Source organism: Parus major, chromosome 8 (genome assembly GCF_001522545.3).
Source record: "Parus major isolate Abel chromosome 8, Parus_major1.1, whole genome shotgun sequence".
Lineage (NCBI taxonomy): Eukaryota > Metazoa > Chordata > Aves > Passeriformes > Paridae > Parus > Parus major.
The window spans coordinates 29,789,348-29,803,132 of record NC_031777.1 but is presented as its reverse complement, the minus strand read 5'-3'; the positions used below and the strand labels follow the sequence as shown (position 1 = coordinate 29,803,132).

General features: G+C 46.6%; 1 protein-coding gene across 1 annotated transcript in view; it reads right to left on the bottom strand.

Moving 5' to 3' along the window:
• Window positions 1–12,533, bottom strand: part of PDE4B (phosphodiesterase 4B) — a 165,865-nt gene extending 153,332 nt beyond the window's left edge. The window contains exon 1 of the mRNA XM_015636159.3: window positions 12,411–12,533. The gene's annotated coding sequence lies outside the window, so the exon portion shown is untranslated. The remainder of the gene's footprint in view (window positions 1–12,410) is intronic.
• Window positions 12,534–13,785: the final 1,252 nt, after the last annotated feature.

Sequence of the window (13,785 nt, the reverse complement as noted above, 5' to 3'; positions counted from 1 at the left end):
ATGATAATGATAATGATGATGATGATGATGATGATAATAATAATAATAATAATTATAATAATAGTAATAATGTAGATTTTTAGGCTGATTTTTTCTTGATGTTCTTTCTGTGTTTTTATTGGGAAAGAAGCATCATCCCTAAGCTTTGCTGGGTTTCCCAGAAAATCCATTTGGATTATTATGGGATAAACACTGGAGAAATAAAACATAAAAATAAAAGGTTCCTGTCCCTCATTTATTTCTTCCCTCCCTAAACTCTCCCACAAGTTGAGTTGTAAAACATTTTCTCCAAAAGAGATTTTTAAATCCTCAGATCTCCTTCTCCAAGAGTTTTTCTGGGAAGGGCCAAATTGCCTGAAAAGAAGGAATTTTTCCCTTTTTTTCCTTTGAAATGTTATTTTAGAGCAGAGCAGCAAAGCCACGCAATGACCCCAAGAACCTCAGGACAGATCTGAGCCCACAGATCCCACCCTCGTTCTCCAGAATCTTGGAAAACAGAGATATTCCAAACCTCGCTCGTTTTTCCTGATGGAAAAACCACTAAGAATAGTGGGGAAAGATGAAATCCAGAATTAGAGCAGCAAGTTCATTTTTAGGCTTTTAAATCCACTTTTTTGGGGTTTTCCAAGCTCAAAGTCCCTTGGGAACTCCACAAGAACATCAGAATTCCATCATGGAATTCCAGGATGACTCTCCAAACCCCTCAACCCCAAAATTCCACCTCTACAGAGACAAATATTGCCCTAAAATCCACTTTTTTGGGCTTTTTAATCTCCTCTTTATGGGCTTCCCAAGCTCAACCCCCCTTGGGAACACCACAAGAACATCAGAATTCCATCATGGAATTCCAGGCTGAAACTTCAAAGTCCTTAAACCCAAAATTCCATCTTTGCAGAGCCAAAAATTGCCACCAAACCCCATTTTTTCAGGCTTTTAAATCCATTTTTTTTAGGAGAACCTTGGAAAACCAAGGGAAAGCTGAGACCTGTAAGGAAAGGGTTTGGAGGAAGTTGGGAAAAAATGAGTTTAAAGGTCTCTTCCAACCCGAATCATTCCAGGATTTACAGCCAGAAAATGGGAGCTGACAATGGGAAAAGGGCTCTCCAGGATGGAGCATCCTGGGTTTTTTTCAAGATAATCCTGCTTTTCCCACATCCCAGATTCCCAAACACAACAATTCCAGTTCCTGAGGAAAAACTCATTCCATGGTTAATTAGAACAAACACTTCCAGACCGATTTTTCCAGCTTTTCTGACCGCAGGCACACGCAAAATCCAAATAAAAAGGGAAAATGAGGATTTGTGGCACAACAAATTTAAATCCTGCCCTCCGTGTCCTTCCCAGGAAAAGGATTGTGAAGTAGAGAAATTACATTTTCCTCAATATTCATCCAAAACTGCAAAACCTGACTTTAGGAATATTAAACAAGACATGACAGCACCGTGGTCAACTCCAAATCTGATTTATCCCAGGGTTGATTTTTTTCCATGTCAGCAATGTCCAGACTGAAATTCTTGTCTGCCCATCCAATAAAAATAAAGAAAAAAAAAGGAAATTAAGATTAAAGGAAAAGCATTTGGCATTCTGGAAATGCTCCTGTGTTTTCCAGCAAAAGCTTCCATATTTTATTTTGGATATTTGAAGTGGCATCTTGGACAGCACTAATTTATAACGGGAGATTAAAGGGAAAAAACCTGATTTAGAGGGATGTTTCAGCTCTCTTATTCCAGGATTTTTCCTCGGAGCTGAAGCAGATGTTCCTGTTTCCTTAGACTGGGGTTGTTTTCTTTCCTTCTGGATCTGATATTTTGCTTCTTGGGTAAATATTTGTATTTTTTTCGATGCCAGGCTGAACAATCAGCATTTTTGGTTTTTAATGAAAAAGTGATTTAGCTCATTCTGCGATTTTTTCCCAAATAAAGTGCTCTGAAGTGAGGTGAAAGTGGCAATTCCAGCATTTTCTCCCAATTTCTCCTGGTAATTTCTTTCCCAGTTATCAAAATATTCCTTTAATTACGTGGAGTGATCCTTGTGCTGCCTCTTGCTGAACATTTTGGGAAGTTTTTATCCAATTCCACCACTTCAAAGGCTGCAATTAACCAGGAGAGCTTTGTTCAGTAACCCCTGCTCCCAAAATCCCAGCACTTCCCGCAAGGAATTCTCATTTCCCAGGGATCAGCTCTAGGTCAGGGTGTTTTTGTGACACACCATATAAAAAAATCTGCCTCTTCTGGTGCAATTATTGCATGCTGAGGTTGCAGAGGGAATTGAAAAAGTGGGAATTTTGAAATATCGGGATGTAGGAGCGTGCCAGGGTGTTCCATGAGGAATCCCAACCTGGATCTGTCCAGCCTCACCAGGAAAATGCCAATTCTGGGGAATGACAGGGGATGAAAATGGAAAAAGCTGCCAGAGGGTGGAATTCTGTGGGATATAGGGAAGGAATTCCCAGCTGGGAGGGGGGGGGAGAGCTTGGAATAGAATTCCCAGAGTAGCTGTGGCTGCTCCTGGATCCCTGGAAGTGTCCAAGGCCAGGTTGGAGCAGTTTGGGATGGTGGGGATTTGAGGATTTTTAATTTCCCTTCCAACCCAAACCAGTTTGGAATTCTGGCATTTTCCAGGCTGAGGCCTTGAGGGATAAAAGGACCATTTCAAACGAATCCAGGATATTTTTCCACCTAAACTGGAGGATACTTGGAAAGAACAATATCCCAACAACACCCAAATATTTTGTTTAGTGCTACAAATATAAAAATACAACAAAAAATTCTCTAAGTCACAGGAACGACCCAACTTCTCCACAGGTTTTCCCATTTTATCATTAGTGTGTGTTTTCCTTGGACAAAGAAATGCAGATTAAGAGGATGCACAACTCCCAGATCCTGAAATCCCCACCCAGCTCCCTGAATTCCCAAAAGAGCAACAGGAGAGGAGTTTTACAGCTGTCATTATTTGACATTATTTGCTGGAAAACTAAAGGACATTCTTGTATTCCTAGGGAAAAAAACAAACAGCAGGATTTAATTCCTACATGGATTATTTGGGGAGAGTTTTCCCAACTTTTCCAGGATCATAAGACATGCAGAGAGACAAGAGGGATGGCACGAGTTGGTTTTCCTGCTGAGGGTTTGGAAGATCCCTGTCCATGCCTGTTGCAGTTTTCTGGGAATGGGCAGAGCAGGGAGCAGGGAAAGGGAAGCTCCAGCTCTTCCTCCATGGGCTCCCAGATCCCTTCCCCCCAGAGCTGAGTCACTTAGATCATAAATTCCAACCTCACTTCCCAGTTACTATAACAACTTCATGGATTTCTTCTCTTTATTAATTACACTCAGCCCTAATCGGCTGCTCCAGGATCAGGAACCCCAGGAGAGCTTCCCTTCTCCCTTCTCCCTTCTCCCTTCTCCCTTCTCCCTTCTCCCTTCTCCCTTCTCCCTTCTCCCTTCCCCCTTCTCCCTTCTCCCTTCTCCCTTCTCCCTTCTCCCTTCTCCCTTCTCCCTTCTCCCTTCTCCCTTCTCCCTTCTCCCTTCTCCCTTCTCCCTNTCCCTTCTCCCTTCTCCCTTCTCCCTTCTCCCTTCTCCCTTCTCCCTTCTCCCTTCTCCCTTCTCCCTTCTCTTCTCCCTTCTCCCTTCCCTGTTTTCCCTTCTCTCTTCTCCTCCCTTCTCCCTCTTCTCTTCTCTTCTCTTCTCCCTTCTCCCAAAGGTTTTTCATTTCCAGCTCGCTCCCACATTCAGGTGCTTCCCTCAAGGATCTGCTGCCACAGAGATAAGGAAATGTTGATATTCCTCCCTTTGAAAACTCAGAATAGAAGGAAATGGGTTTTTTCCTCAAAACAAACAAGCTGCCCGAAATAAAACTGCAAAATCTGGGCCCTCAGCTGTTTTCCCGCAGCAAATGTGGAGCAGGGAACAGCTTGGAATCTAATCCACCCCAGCAGGGAGGGAATGAGCCCTCTGGGAGCAGAGCTGGGAGGCAGAGCCGGAGCAGCTGGAATGTGATTTATTGGGGCTGAGCTGCACATCCTCGGGTGTGAGAGGGAAACCTCTGCTGCTGGAAAAGGCAGCAAAGGGCGGCTCCAGGCCAGTCCCGAGGTGCTGCAGTGAGCACAGTGTGTCCCTGTTGTTTTCCTCTGGATTAGCTTTGGAGCTGGAGAGCTGAAGGGACAGCTTTACCCCAGAGAACAGAGGGATTCCCTTTCCTTTAATTTCCTTTTCCCTTCCCTTCCCTTCCCTTCCCTTCCCGCACCTTCCCGCACCTTCCCGCACCTTCCCGCACCTTCCCTTCCCCATAGGATGGGAAGGGATGGGGAAAATGGAAACGTTTCCTCAGCCTGGAGAGCAGGGAAGGGGAACAGGGAAGGGGAACAGGGAATGGGAACAGGGAATGGGAACAGGGAATGGGAACAGGGAAGGGGAACAGGGGAAGAGGGCATTTCCTGCTCCATTCCCACAGGGATCAAACAGCACTGACCCCATGGAATGACACAATTCCAGACTGCTTTGGGTTGGGAAGGACCTTCAATCCCATCCCATCCCACCCAGCCATGGCAGGGACAGCTCCCACTGTCCCAGGCTGCTCCAAACCCATCCAGCCTGGCCTTGGGCACTGCCAGGGATCCAGGGACAGCCAAAGATCCTCTGGAAAGCCTCAGCTTTCCCCTCAGTAAGGAATTTCTCCCCCTCACCAAATCCCTCCCACCTGAATTTCCTCGGCTTGGGAACAGCCTGTGCCTCCTCACAAATGACTGCAGGTCTCTGATGGAAGTTTTGGCAGATTCCCAGAGAATTTATAAATGAAAATTCCAATATCATTTGATCCATTTATTTTTAGGAATGTGTCTCTTGCTCTCTGAAAGAAAATAAAGTCCCACTTCAAATTCCAGCCCCAAAAGATGGAAACCACTGGGTGCAGTGCAGAACCTGGACTTCCTGCAGCTGGGATGGCTCTGGAATGAAGCAATCCTGCTCTTTTCTCCACAGAATTCCCCAGTTTTAGGCCTGGAATGCAGAACCAAACTCATCTGCAGGATCATTTTAACCCCCAGCCAGATGGAGAACACTCCTTTCCCCCTCCTCTGCAGAAAAAGAGGATCTGAGCCCACAGAATTCCAGCTGGGAAAGAAGCCCTCTCCAGATATTTCAGACTTTAAAAAATCATGGAAATGACGATTTGATTCTATTTCCAGTGTGAAAACCCTCGCTGCTTTAGTCACCAAGTCACAGATAAACACAGGAGGAACATTTTTGTGCTGCCTCCAATTTTTTCCCGTCTCAAATGACAAATTTCCATGAATTTCATCCCTCTGATTAAAGAGCAGTTGTTACACACCTACAAATACCCTTTAAAAACCCATCAGTGCAAGCACAATTCCAAAAAAAAATAAATTCATGGAAGTGTGGATCTGAAATTCAAACCCAAGCAGCTGCAGGATTCCCAGCATCAATCCAGACTTGCACAATATCAAGAATAAAAACCAAAATAGCTTTGGTTTCCTGGAAAGTTAAAGAGAATCTGGTTTATCCAAGTAAAAAATGTCGGAATTGCTGTAGTGGGAAGCAAACGGGCAGCACCAAATTGGTGTTGGATCCATGAGACAGCACAGGATGGACCAAAAAAAAGGAATAATTCAACAACTCTGATGAGTAAAATGGGAAAAGGAATAGCCAGGAATATTCCAGGAATAGCCAGGAATATTCCAGCTTGATCATCCAGGGAAATGGGAATGATCCAGCTGATCATGGGAAGGGAAAAGGGAATTTTGGGGGATTGGCTGCCATTCCATGAGAGGACTTGGGGAGATTTCTCCTGCTTGTTCCTGTTTTGTAAACAAACAACCCCAAAAATGCCACCTCCGTTTCTCCAGCAAAATCCACACCAGGAACACACCTGAAATCATGGAAAAAATCCAATATTTCATCCAGGAAAACTCACCAAAGCTTCTTAAAAGTCAGGAAGAGTCTACTCAAAGGTAAATCATCATTTTTTAATCATAAAGCTTCTCTGGTTTTCCATGAGTCCAAATAAATCCCTTATCCTGCACTTAGGAAATTCCTCCTGAATTTTCCTACACAGTCCTGACTCGAGGAATTAATTACAATTATTTTACATGACAGGAGTCTTGCACTAAATATATTTATGCTGAGAGTGGGTGATAGAAAAACAAGGAAAGATGAAAAAAAAAGTCTTTTTCTATTTCCTTTCAGTGCCTGTGGATTATTTTTACCTTTTTTTCTAAAAAAAACAAATAAATGGATTTCTGGGAATATGGCTCCAGAAGGAAATGAAAAATTAGGTGAAATAAGTGTTTATAGTTCTTCTGCCTGACTTGATTTGAACACTGCCTTGTTCCTGCTTTTCTGGGAAAAAGACATGGAAAAACTTCCATTTTTAATGGAATTGATTCATCAGTGACCCACAAAAATCCCATGATGTTCCTGTGGCTCCTGCAGGAATAAGGAAAACGGGAAAAGCAAGGGCCCAGTTCTCCCCCAGAACTGGACACACACCAATAACACATCAAACAATGCAAGAACAGGCAGAGATTTCATGGATTCTTTAGGAAAGTGCAGGGAAAGGGGATTGGAATAGGAATTTGGGATGAATTCCAGAAAGGAAATGCAGAATTGAGAATTGAATGCAGAGGAAAGAAAGAAGGGAAAGAAACAGGCCCACAGAAACAATTGAGGAATATTCCCTTCTCCCAGCTTGGGAAGAACCAGTGGGAAAGGGCATCCCAACAATCCTTTTGGATGAATAATTATGGCAGGGGGAGACACTTTTCCTGGAGTTTGCCATGAGGAGCCTCTTTTGGAATTGTCCAGACAAGAGCCTGCCATGGAATCATTGGGATCAGCAGTTCCCCCATGGAACCCCAGCTCTGCTCCTCCTGCCCCGAAGCCACTCCTCTCTCCAAGGATAATCTGGGACAAGCTCCCTGCTTTCCTCTGAGGATCCCAAAAGATCCACACAGAGTTTTCCACCGGGAAGAGCAGCACCTCTGGAAGGAGCTGGGAATCCAAGTCTCCAAGAACATCCCACATCCTGCTCTGCTTTTCCTGCGCTGTCCCTCATTGCTGAGATCCTGGAGATGTCTCTCTCCAAGGATAATGTGGGACAAACTTCCTGCTCTTCCTAGGATCCCAAAAGATCCACACAGAGTTTTCCAGCTGGAAGAGCAGCACCTCAGGCAGGAGCAGTGCTGTGGTTCCAGGCTCTCCACATCCTGCTCTGCTCCTGCCCAAGCTGGTGTTCCCGGGAACTCAACCACCAGCAGCCATTCCCAGATGGAATTCCTGGGGAATCCTGTGCTGCTCCAGGGACACTTTTCCAATGTTAAATGGGATGGTTTTTCCTCCAGAGAGGAGTGGGCTGACCCCGGTACCACCAGCCCTGGGGGATTCCTGATCAGTATTCCCGAGCACGCGGTGCATCCCGAGAATCTGCTGTTCCTTGGGCACAACCCCACCACACAGAAACCCTGAGGGTTTCCAGATATCTCACTCTGATCTCCTCCTCGAGAGCTCCAGCGCTGCTGGATCATTTCAGCTGCTGCTCTCAGGAACGGAGATCCCGAGGATTCATCCTTTTGGATTCCTCTCTTCCCCAGGTTCCTGCCCCCACTATTTATATTTATTCCTGCACCCTTGGAAGTGTCCCTGTTGTAAGGAGCTCCTCTCCAGATTTATCCCCCACGTTTCCCGAGAGCTCTGGCAAACCCAGATTTTCTGTGCTGTTTATTCCAGTGGGATCCTGTCTGTAGCTTCCTCCAGCAATTGCTGAATTACAAAAGCATGAATGGGACAAAAATCAATGGCAAGAATTTATTTTTCCATCGGAGCACAGTCCTAATCCTTCCCCAAAGCTCAGGAGGGATTTTTATCCCTCGGTGCCCATCCTGCAAGCTGCAAATATTCAACCCAGATCCATGGGAGTGACTCAGAAGCTGAGCTTTGTTTAGCAACAAGGTTAGGGAAGGTTCTCTTCCATCAAGGGAAATTTATCCCTTTTTCTCTTTACATTTCAGATTTTAAGCACCAAAGCTGATTCCTGCACATTGAAGAAAACTCCAATGAGTCTCCGGTTCCTTCTAAGCTCCAGGCAGTGCCTTTATTTGCCTCAGCTCCCAGAAGAAACACAATTCCTTGGATGTGCTCACAGAGGAGCCCAGGCAGAAACAGAACTGAAAATCCACTGGTTATTTACTCCAGCAAAGGGTCAACTCCTTGTTTCCAGCTTCAGAACCACTGAAATAAAAGCACATCATCCCAAAAATCCCGAGGAGCAAATCCCCTGGCAGCTCCACTCAGCTCCCCTGTGCCACAAACACGCAGGGATGGTTGTTCCCACAGCAGGAGATTCCCTTTGGATTTAGGAGAGCTCAGGTGAATTCTCTGGTTTACAACCCCCCCTGGCATCAGTTTATTCGCTGTTCCCTCTCTGCTGTGCTTCCCTGGCTCTCTGCAGTCTCCAAGGCTGGGCTGTTTCCTTGGATTTATTTTAGCTGACCTCCCTTTCCCCTCTTCTCTCTTCCTACACTTTCTCTTGTAGCACAGCGAGCTCTGCCCGTTGTTCCACAAGATCTGCCTTGAAACAGTGAAAAAAAACATCCTTTTATTGCCAACATTCCCTGTCCTACTTCCTGCAGGCCGGGAATGAGGATGAGGAGGGAGCAGCACCCGGAGGAGCGTTTGGTGCCTTCATCGTGGTCCTGAGCTGCTCCCCAACACCTCCTGCACAGGAGGCAAAGCCTGTGCCAGGATCAGCAGCTGCTCCCACCAAATCTGCTGCCAAAATCAGGTCAAACGTGGGGAATTATCCCCCAGCAAATTAATTAGAGAGCAAACAAGGCTGAGTTAACTCTTGAACAGCTCAGAGGAACGTTCTCAACAGCTGTGTGCAAAGGAATATTCCAAATATTCCTCCAAAACCACCCATCGGAGCAGAGCTCAGCTCTCCCACAGAACAGAAAACCCCTGGGAATTTAAAGACCAAAATTCATCATTTTTCTGGTGTCCAGCCCTGAAGGTACCAAGTTTTATCATTTTACCCCAAATAAGCAATTTTTTTCTCCAATTTTGCTCTATAAAATCTCTCACTCCATGCAATATCTTTGCTCCACACTGTCCCAATTCCCAACCTATATTTTCAGCACTGCCAAGATTGTCCTTAACTTCTCCCAGGCCCTGGATCTGCCTTGGTTCCACTTCATCCTCATTGGTAAAAATATTCACAACCCTCTTTGCTTGGCTTCCAGAGAGGAGAGAAATTCAGGAGAGAAAATGGATGGAGGAAAGGAAAAAAATCCCACAATCCACACACAAAACTCCACGTGGACAGAGGGAAAACGGAGAAACAAAGGTATAAAAAAAAGGGGAATTTTCTGACTTTTCCTCCCCTGAGTTATTTATAAACAAAGTGTATCCTTAAGTGGCCAAACATGAGGAAAAGCTGAACTCAGGGTGTACAAAATGACATTTTTTAAGTACCTGAATAAGCAGGGATTTAATCCAGCCTCATCCTCTAATCTATTTTCTCATCACTGCCAGCAGTGCCAGATGCTGCAGCAGAAAGTGCAGGAATTCCACGGGAGGCAAACATGGAGTAATCTGCTCTCCCAGGAAGTTCCCTCAGTTCTCAGACTGGTCTAAAACACAAAGGATAAACCATTTTATCTTTTCTTCATTGTTCTCTAAAAATTGCCTTTTTTTCCCTTTGCAAAGTTTCTCCTGTGATTGACAGGAATTATTTTGGTAAGTTTTGTGTTTCAAGAACACTCTGGCAAATGGGTCCTCAGTCTAATTAGACATCTAATAAAAAATGAAGTTAAAAATTAAACACAAAGGCTTGGATTTTTCAATTTTACTGCATAACCACGAGAAAAGTTCTTCATTTATTTTCTCTGTATCATTCATCAAGCTCTTTCTAAGATTTTAACCTGAATAATGGCAATATCCTTGAATTATTTGGGATAGGAAGGGCTCACAGATGAATGGAACACTCAGAGAAGCACAGCCTGGCTTTCCCTGCATGTCTTAGCAGCAACAGGATGGTAACAATTTGTTCTCTTTTTTTGGTAAAAACCTGCTTGAAGCTGAGAGCTCCTTTCAGAATTACAGAAATTCCACTGAAATTCACCTAGCCCAGCTCAAGCATCGCCCTGCATCACCTGAAACCAAAGCTCTGCTGCAGCAAGGAGCCCAAAGTGAGGCAGAAAAATTGTTTTCATTCTTAAAACTGAGGGAAAAGGGGGAAAAAAACCCCCCAGAGCATGAGTAATAACATCAGGTTAAAATCCTGTTCCTTCAAAGCAATATTTCATATAAATATCCACTCATTTGTTTGCAACAGGCGTCAAGTTTAAGGGAGTTTTTTCACCTCATTATTTGTCCTACACCTTCACATTTTTTTTTCCCATCTGCCAAGTCTGTATTTATCCCACTCCCATAATTATCCAATTTTATTTGCAGAGGGAACCATATAAGGCTTGAAAATTGGAAAAGACAGGCACTTAATTTAAAGAAATAAAGGTGTTTCCAAGCACTGCTTTGTCACTATTTTTCCCAAATGCTTAAAATTTCCCACATTTCCCCAGGGACAGCTCCATGTGGATCATTCCAAGGAAAGGATGTTTGGGTAAAACAAACCATTCCAATTAAAAACTGCCATTTTAGGCAGGATTTTCCAGCTCTATCCGTGGCTATCCATTTCAAATATGGAAATTCCAGGGATTTGATTGGAATGACTTTTTAAAGGAGCCTTGTGTTCCCAGAGACGATTACTCAGCTAATCTGGGTTAAGCTCCCTGATGGATAAATCAGGATTTGAATGCTGAATAAGGAGAGGTTTCCATGTGACGTGGGAAGAGCTGGGAAGTAAATACAGAAGTGGTGGAGAAAAAACCTGAATATGTTTTTGGAAAAAAACAGCCAAAAAGGTTTAATATCATCCTTTGTTTCAGCTTCACATTAAGGCACTGCACTAAAATTTATTTCCTGGAATCTAAAATGTCCAAATCCGAGAATGAAGTAGGATACAGCTGTTCCTGGAGCACCTGAGCAGGCACAAGGAGACATTAAAATAGATGAGATGACAAGAGAAACGGAGAATTCCAATGAATAATCTGCCAGGAAAAGCACTTGTTGTGCTAACAAGCTTTTATTCCAGATGATTTATAGATCACAGATTTCTTCATAACCTCTTTAACCATCAGTTCCCTCTCCAGAGCTGATAATGAGGGACACTACAAACGAGCATCTCTCTCATGGTGGCCTAAAAAAGTTCCCTGTTCCCCTGGATTTATGACCTGCAAATGCAATTATTCAGTTTATTCACTGCTGCTTCTTATGGATACCAGGATTCCAGAGGAAAAAAAAATAAAAGGTATTGTATGGATTCTGCTGGAAAGAGTCTCACACAGGAGAGATCTACCGGGAATTCTCTCTTTAGTGGAGGATGTCTTGGGATGTTTCCTGTAGCAACAGATGCTGAGCATCACACAAAACAACTCTGTGCCCTCGTGGCTCCATCCCAGCCCCAGAGATCACAGCGAACACCTCGTTCCTCAGCAGAATTGATTTTTAACTCATCAACCTCCACCTGAGGAGGGGGAAAAGCTCCTCTTTGTGGAGCCACACCAAGGGAACAGCTCCCAGATCCTCTCTGAACTCGCAACTCCCACCAGGCTCCGAACTGGGAAAAGGAGGCTCAGGAAAAACAAACTGACTCAAAGCACATGGCAGGGAAATGATGCAGAGGAAATGTCTCCGGCACAGGAGCACCGGGAGGGCTCATCCCACCCGGAGTTCCGAGGATCCAGGCTGCAGATCGCTGCCGAGGTTTTTGGGATGGGGCTGGGCTGTCTGGGAAGGGGAATCCGGCAGGGCAGCCCCCATCCCACGGCGCTGGGAAGGCGCAAATCCCGGGAATGCGGTTGTGTGGAACACGGTGCTGCCACACGGCAGCCTCAGCACGGCCAGGAGAAAATGAGCGATCCCAACAGAAACCCGAGGCAGAAAGAATACAGGCAAAAACAGAGGTGAAATAAACATATACACAGAAAACCTGCAAGGTGCAGAGAGCGCAGAAATCAAGTCATTTTTAAAAACCGATTAAAGTGTATATCCGCTCTCTGGCAAACAACAACCCTTGTTTGTTCGGGATTTTTTATATTTTTTGTTTTTTTTTTTCTTTTAAGGCCATGTGATTGCCCACGACAAAACTTAACTGGGGCCACGCAAACACCCCACAAGTGAATCGGTGCTTGGGCTCCATCGGCCCCGGGCACGGAGCGGGACCCACCGGGACCCACCGGGACCCCCTCAGGGCCGGGCAGGGCCGGGTCCCCTCACAGCCCGGAGCCGCCTCAGCCCCGGCCCCGGGCGGCGGCCGCGGCCCCACAGCCGGGCAGCGCTTACCTTCGCCGGCGGCTCCGGGGGCTCCCCGCAGGTTCTCCTCCGGCTCTCCTCCGGTTCTCCTCCGGTTCTCCTCAGGCTTCCCTCGGGCTCCCGCAGCCCCTCAGCGCTCCATGGCCCCGGCGCTGGCGGCGGAGCGGCGGCCGTGCTTCCCCGGCGCTGCGGAGCGAGCGGGGCCGGCCCCGCGGGGAGCGCCGGCGGCTCGGCTCGGCTGCTCGCCCGCCTTCCCTTCGCTCCCCGCTCCTCTCCTTCCCTTCCTTCGCCCTTCCTTTCCTTCCTTTGCCTTTCCGCCCCTTCCTTTCCCTCTCCTTCCCCGCCTGCTCCTCTCCTTCCCTTCCCTCTCCGGTGTGCGCTCCTTCCTTCCCCTCACGGCTCCGCTCTCCCCTCACGGCTCCGCTCTCCCCTCACGGCTCCGCTCTCCCCTCACGGCTCCGCTCTCCCCTCACGGCTCTGCTCTCCCCCCACGGCTCCGCTCTCCCCTCACGGCTCCGTCCGTCCCGCCCCGCTCCGTCCGTCCCTCCCCCGCCGCAGCCCCGGCCCCGGGTCCCCCCCGGCCGGCTTTGAGCCAAGGCGAGCTCCGGGAACGGCTCTGCAGAAAATCCAGCCAAATTCCAGCCTGGATGGGGCTGTGAGCAACCTGGGCTAGTGCGTGGCATCGTTTGCCCGTGGAAGGGGTGGGATGAGGGGAGAGCTGAGGTCCCTCCCAACCCAAACCGGTCTGGGATTCCAATGAGTCAAACACAGATTGATCGGGATCGGTGCATCCATAGGGGCAGAGAAGAGAGGGAAAAGCAGAAGTCTCCCCAGGGAATGTTGGCTGGAGCAGAGGACACTCCACACCCGGGGGAAGCAGAAGGAACAAACCACGGGGCACAGCTGGGCCAGGCTGGGATGGGATTTTGGGGAGGCCCTGGCAAACACAGGAGATGCTCAGCTCGAAGGTTTAATGTCAAATGTCACAAAACCCCAAACACCCAGCAGATAACGGGTAATTCTCTTTATATGGTTTGTCACTTCTGTTTCATCCTAAACATGAGATCTTTGGGTGTTTGATGTCCCCATCAAAGGCCAAGTTTCTGGAGGAAAACACGAAGATTTGGCTCACGTGGTAAAAGAGGAATTTTCTGGTCTTCAGGGCTGAGGAGCAGCATTTGAAAGGTTTAAAGAACCCACATCAATTCCCCAAAACCTCAGAGTCCAGCGGGGAAAAATAAAATCTATTCATTATAAAACCTTCTAAATGAAGAGTTAAACTGGTTATTTGTGGATGACACACAACCCTTTGATTTTTTCCAGGGATTCATGACTGCAGCCTCTGAAAAGTGCACAGAAGGCTGCAGTGTTGGGATTCTTGCTCAAGTCCCGTCCCGTGGCTCAA